General features: G+C 35.5%; 1 protein-coding gene across 1 annotated transcript in view; it reads right to left on the bottom strand.

Moving 5' to 3' along the window:
* The window catches only part of TRHDE (thyrotropin releasing hormone degrading enzyme), a 388,816-nt gene that overhangs the window by 375,418 nt on the left and 6,300 nt on the right, over nucleotides 1-7,098 (bottom strand). The gene's annotated exons all lie outside the window — the stretch shown is intronic.

Here is a 7,098-nt window from a genome sequence, read left to right on the forward strand (position 1 = left end):
AAATGTCAATGTGAGCACACACATGCATATATATGTGTGTGTATATATATATATTACACTCAAATTTTCAGATCAAGCTGTATCTTATGAAAATTCCAACTGAAAGCACCTTCTATATTCTTTCATGGTTTATTTTAAGAAGGACTCTTCAGTCGGGTGCGGTGGCTCACACTTGTAATCCCAGCACTTTAGGAGGCCGAGGTGAGTGGATCATGAGGTCAAGAGATCGAGACCATCCTGGCCAACATGGTAAAACCCCGTCTCTACTGAAAGCACAAAAATTAGCTGGGCGTGGTAGCGCATGCCTGTAGTCTCAGCTATTCGGCAGGCTGAGGCAGAAGAATTGCTTGAACTCGGGAGGCAGAGGTTGCAGTGAGCCAAAATCGCGCCACTGCACTCCAGCCTGCGGACAGAGTGAGACCCTGTCTCAAAAAAAAAATAAAAAGACACTCAGACACTCTTCTAAATAAGAAAAACATTCATGACAAAAGTTAATCAAACTTTTTAAATAATACTAGTTACAAAACAATATAAGGCAAGTCAATATTAGACTGTTAATAGAATACTATTGAGTTCTGAAGCAATTTCTTTAAAAAGCTTGTTCCTCCATAAGTAGTTCTGCCACCACTCCTCTCTCCATCATCCATGATATACATGGTTAATCTAACATGGCAACTTTCCCACTGAACCCAAACTTGGCCTCAAAATTATTCTCAGCACAGCACTTCAGGCAACTACTACCAATCAATACAGGTTGACATGCGTATTGAATCTTATTGGCTATCCCTAGCTCAAAGTATGAGGTATAAATTTTACACTATTTTTAAATTATGAAGCTTACATTGATCATTGAGGGCCTCATTTTTTAAAGCTTAGTTTTAGAATAGAGAAAAATAAAACATTTTAAAGTTTAATAGTTACTTATTTTCATAGACAAGGTTTTTGAGAGTTATCTTGGAAATAGCAATAGGCTGCTACACACTAGGCTTGGTTAAGTAACTTAACTATCTGACCCTGTTTTTTCATTAGTAGAAGGAAAATACGTTTTCTAGGCTTTCCTTACAAAAGTCAAAATGATAAAATGAGATAATACATGGAAAAGAGATTTTAACTGTAAATCTTCATACGAATATGAGGTTAAAGCTGGAAGCAATATTAGAAACAAATCGTCCTACTCTCATAAATTTCTAAGTTGAAAAAGTGGATCCAATAGGATTAAGTGATTTTTCTGAAGTTACACAGACAATTTGCACAAAGCTGGGTCTAGAACTCACATTTTCTGAATTACATTTCAAAACAGTAAAATTAATTTTTAGCCATAATTTATAAACATCTTAATTCAGCTGTAAGTAACAAAGATTCTTCTTTCCCAATTTGCCAGTATCATGGTAATATTTTTCTTAATATTTTTTGCTGATTACTAATACACTTTCTGCTTAATGAAATGTCAGTACCTTTTAGTTAAAATGCACCCATTTACAATTTTGTCTTCATATGCTTTTATCTTACATAATGCTCGTGAATCTTATCTTTCAGCTTATTAATTAAAATGTCCACTGAGCTTAATATTTCTCACTGAGGCTATTTAAAAGATGCCCATGGGATTTTATATATGAGTCAAAGTTACTCCCTTTTAACTTTGAAATATCTGAGAACTCCAATTCAATCACTGAACAAATACTGTCTGCTATGTGTGAGCTTTATGCTAAACAGGTTGAGTATTTCTTATCTGAAATGCTTTGGACCAAAAGCATTTCAGAATTTGGATTTTTTTAGATTTTGGAATATTTGCATTATATACTACCAGCTGAGCATCCCTAACCCAAAAATCCTAATAAAAAAATGTCCCTATAAGCATTTCCTTTGAGCATCATGTTAGTACTCAAAAAGTTTTGGGTTTTGTAACATTTTAGATTTTGAATTTTTGGAGTGGGGATACTCACCCTGTATTAGGTACTCGGTATAATTTTTTTAAGATATAACCAATTTCGTATTTAAGGCCTTTTCAGTCTAATTGAAAAATATATTTTTCCATGAAATATATATATATATGTATAATATTTTCTCATGGAAAATTAAAGGACAACTAATAATACTGGGGGAAGAGTTCTCCAAGAGTTCAACAGAGAGGTTGTAATTAGAATGAATTAGCCTTTAAGTAAAAATCAAAGATGTCTTTGATATGAAGTAATTAGTGGGTAAGATTTATTAGGTGTAGAAGATGTAAATACCTCTGGGCTAAGGATAATTTGATTAAACAAATATTTATACAGAGAAAAAACCTAGTGCAGTCTCTTTTTGCCTTACCAAGTAAGTAAGTATGTTAGGGAAGGTAGCAATTTAAATCATTGATCCTCAGGGTTGAAAAGAACTATAAAGATCACCTAGTGACTTCCTCTGCAATTAATATTCTTAATGAACTCATACACACAGTATATATCTATGCACAGAGGGCCACCATATATTCTGATAATGTCTAAATGAGGAAATACCAATTTCACAGTCTGGCACCTGAAGATGATTGCAACTGAATTTCAATTCAGTATTTAGAAAATCAAAAGAAGTCCCTTGGTAAAGAAGAGCAGTTGGACTAGATTACATTTAAGGTCTTTTCCAAGCTTGAGATCCAATAACTGAACAAAAATCAGACGTAAAATATTCCCCAAATGTGACTGTTTTTTTAAAGATGTTAAATTATACTACCACTAAATAGCTTTTTACTACAAGTTCTATAATGCATTTGCTCCTTTTAACCGTTTATTTTAGAGTGTTCAATACTGGGGAGAAAAAGATAAATATATATGCTTCCTTCCTGCAAAGAGTTTCTATGCTAATAAAATAAACATATACCTAGACAGGTATTATACAAAAAGCCATGACAAAAAGGGAAAAATGTATGAAGAAATTACATTCTCCTAAGGCAGAGTTTCTCAATGTTGGCACTACAGACATTTTAGGCTAGATAATTATTTGTTGTGGGGACTGCCTTGTGCCTTGAAGGATCTTTAGCAGTATCCCTGGCCTCTACCACTAGATGCCAGTATCATCTCTCCCCAGTTGAGATGGGCAAAAATGTCTCTGGACATTGCAGATGTCCACTGTAGGAAGAAATTGTCCCAGTTGAAAACCATTAGCTTAAAGAACTCCAAGAAGGCTTTATGAAGAAGAAAGCATAATAATTGGTGTGAAAACCTGGGTGGAAGTTTAAAGGTCAGAGTTGAATGGAGAAATGAGTGAGTTGACTATAGTTAGTACAGAAATAAGCCTTCAACAAAGTTTTCACCCACATATTAAGTTTGTGCCCTGTCTGCTGTCTTGCAGATTCTGGTTACATCAGATCTCAGTATTTCAAGCCCATCTGTAACACCTTTTTCAACCTTGATACTCTTTTTTCTAACAGAGAGTGCCAGTTTCAGGTCAGTGCCCTTAACAGGCAACAGTGCCTGCAGAATTTCAAAAATATAATTTTGTCTTCACTGCATATATTTTATGGTTGCCTTCAATTGGTGGAAGTGAGACTTCTCTTCTGCTTACTGTCATTAAAAACATCAAAGAGGCCCATAGCAACGGTGATTTTGAGAAAAAGATAACAAGCCTGGAGTGAATTTGTGGTGAGTTTGAGGTGGCAAGCAGAATACCAAGTATGAGAAATATAAAAAATTAATTAAAAATAGAAATATTTCAATATATAGTGTGGACATGAAAAAATATATGTAAATACAGCAAAAAGTAAAACAAAACAGTGGAAGGCAGAAGGTAATGGGGACTAGTATTTTGTTGTCTATTATTCTCCTGCCTTCTTAAACAAAATCCTTTTCATCTTTTAATGAATCTGTCTATTACCATAAAAAATTCCACTTTCAAAAGTGACATTCTGGGAGTGTGATTCGTAGAATGTCATTTTAGCATAACTGGAAAAAATGTGAATAACATACATGTATTTTAATTCTCTTCTATCTAAAATAAATTACTTTATTTTCTTAACAACTTGTCTATTTGACATTTTGGTTGAGCTAAGAAGGAAGGCTTAAAGCTCCATGTTGCCTCTGAAGGATATAGAGAATTGATTTCTTCTTATTTCTGCGGAAGTTCACTAGGCAAGCTACTTGTATCAAGTCGTTATAACATTCAGCAAAAGTAATGCATTAATGTTGGTTGATATTGCCAACGAATTACAGTATGTGATACAAAACAATTTCTGCTCCATTATTTTTCAGTTTGCCTTTTCATAAAGGTAAGACATGCAGAGGAAACAAACATTTGCATAACACTGTTAGTATTCAGATTGATTCATGGCATTTCACTGTGGAATCCACCAAAACCAAGAGAACCTCACAAACAGCATGGATGACTTGAAAGGTTTTCTTTTTGGCCACATCTATGCATAACACAGTGGAAAATGATTTTGAACTTACTTCTATAGCAACTGCAATTTCTCTAATATTGCACTAGTTTAAGATTGGTAATAAAAACTCCCAAGACCTAAAGAAAAGTTTCAATGGAACATCTAGTTACTATTCAACTGATTGCAGTAAGCGGACTGTGACAAGGTCATGGAAGTTACACGTGTCCCATTTAAAATTGTTAATCCAAAATGCAAATTGTTACTCGATGACTAAATTCTTTAAGCCAAAATGGGTCGTTGTTTAGACTGTGTGTTTTTATGCACTTCAATGAGTCATTAAACCTCTGCTATTTCAGAAGAGAAGTACTCCTGCTGAATATTCAATACTATAAGCAAGTGTGTAGTCTATTTTTTTTAAATAACCATTGGAGTAAACTAAAAACATAAGGCAATAATGCCAGCAATATGTATGTAGGAAGTGGTGCATATGTGAATAATCGTGTTATAAAAACAGAGCATAATATTCATAATTGTTTCACCATTTATGTACTAAATACGCTTACCAAAAATAAGTACTGCGTACTTGATCATCATTGTTGAAGGGTATTATGAATGCATTAAAATGACTTTCCCGGGTCATAATAGGTTTTCATAAAAATAAATAAAATTAGTGTCTGAGATTCATGTTTTTTTATTGGAAAGAGGCAAAACATTACGTAAGTATTATAAAGTACTGCTGTTGTCAAAACTCACATAAAGTCTTAGGAACAATATCTAATGATTGAGATGCCTTTCCCTTGGTACTTAGGGCTTTTCTTCTTGCTGTACTGGTACCCTTCTGATCCTTCAGTCTCTGGTTCCTGCTATTCTCACTGCTAATAGAGAGCAGTGCTGTAATCAGAGACTTGTGCGTTTCTCTTGTTTCCCTCAGTCTTTCTGCTCCCTCAACCCTCTCCATCTCCCAGTATTTGATCCAAGCTGGGAGGTTCTCTGGCTGAAATACCACAACCTTTCTTTTCCTTCTCTTTTTTCTGGTGACCAGGCTCTTCTTCTTCCTTCCCACCTTCTTTTCCCATTCCCTGTCTTTTGAACTCTGCTTAGGTGGTAAAAACAAACAGCAGCCAAAGCAATGTCCACGGTGACCATTTCCCCACTGTTTTGCCAGCAAGAGGAAACCCCAAAGCAAGAATTTTGGTCCTACACAACCTGGTACTAGCCCAAGTAGCAGATCTCCAGCCATGGAATAATAAAATTATATTTAATAATCACAGATGTGCTTACCAATTATCAGACACTGTTCTAAGTGCTTTATTACTGATGTAATCATCACAACAACCCTGTACAATAGAATATCATTATCTCCATTTTCCAGATGAGGACACTAGACACACAGCAATTAGGAAATCCGGCCAAGGTCTTAAAGCTAATAAGTGGCAGAGTCAGGATATGAGGCCAAGCAGTCTGGTTCCACAGTCCTTGCATAGGAGGAACAGAATGAACACACTAAACACACACACACTTTTCCATCTAGCAACACAACAAAAGTGGACTACTTTTTAAAAGATATAAGATTTTTAAAAATAATCTATTTTTAAAAGATGTAAAAAGTAACCAACAACCATAGTTTTTGAACTACTTTCTTTGTCTATCCTCTGATTTTTCTTTTTTTAGTTGTGTAGTCATAAGGAAAGATGTGAATGATTAAAACAAAACTTCATCCTGCAGCACACACATAGGTGTGCACTGGGAGGAATTAATTCACCCTGTCCCTGTACAACTGGGGCCAGAGTTCTATAAATGTCAGGCCCACCCAGGCATTCAGAAGCTTGGAGGCAAAGAAGGCAGAAAGGGTGAGCCTGGGTTCTTCACCCTTATTCAGCTCCATGCAACATTGCTAGTCTTATTCTACCCTCACACTGCCACCACCACCATACAGCTGTGCCTGTTTGTGCATGATTTCAGGTTGTCCAGGAAACTGGAAAAGGCAGAAGTATTTTTCACGTTTGAATTTTCCAAAATTTTGCCTAGTAAAATTCTTTCTGTGGGGGAAAGTATGTAGTCACCTGCAGTAGAAAGTAGGATGGCATGAAATTTGAAAAACCCTGGTGGAAGCTGGCCAGTAACGTAAATCTGGAAGGAAGTAAAGAACATGCAAAGAATTGAGAAATGATGATGACGATGATGATGGTGATGATGAAGATTATGATTGCTAGGGGTTGGGAGGATGAGCATGGGGGTGAAGGAGGGATGCCCTCCTTAAAGACTGTAAAGCATTTATGCCTTAAAGGTAAATTATTTCTTCCTCACTGTTTTTGTATCACTCCTTGAAGTCATACTTACAGGGGTAAGTCCTATTTTTGTAAATCATATTGACCAAATGTCACCACCCTCAAGAAAACCTAAAACATGTCCTGCATTGTTTGCTCAAGTCCATCCACATACACAGTGGCAACAATCAGTTTAAATAAACAAACATGTTGTGCAAACCAAACAAATACTGGGAAAGCCAGTATCAGGTCCATCTTTATTTGAAAGGGATCCAAAGCAGATAGGCTCAGTTTGGAGTTGCATTGAGTAAATAAAAACAAAGGCAACTGCACAGGCAACAAAAGCAAAAAACAGACAAACCAGATTGCATCAAACTAAAACGTTTCTGCACAGCAAAGGAAATAAACAATAGAGTAAAAAGACAACCTATAGAATGGGAGAAAATATTCACAATCTGTACATCTATAAGTGATTAATAACCAAAA

The sequence above is a fragment of the Nomascus leucogenys genome, chromosome 10, assembly GCF_006542625.1.
Source record: "Nomascus leucogenys isolate Asia chromosome 10, Asia_NLE_v1, whole genome shotgun sequence".
Classification (NCBI taxonomy): Eukaryota; Metazoa; Chordata; class Mammalia; order Primates; family Hylobatidae; genus Nomascus; species Nomascus leucogenys.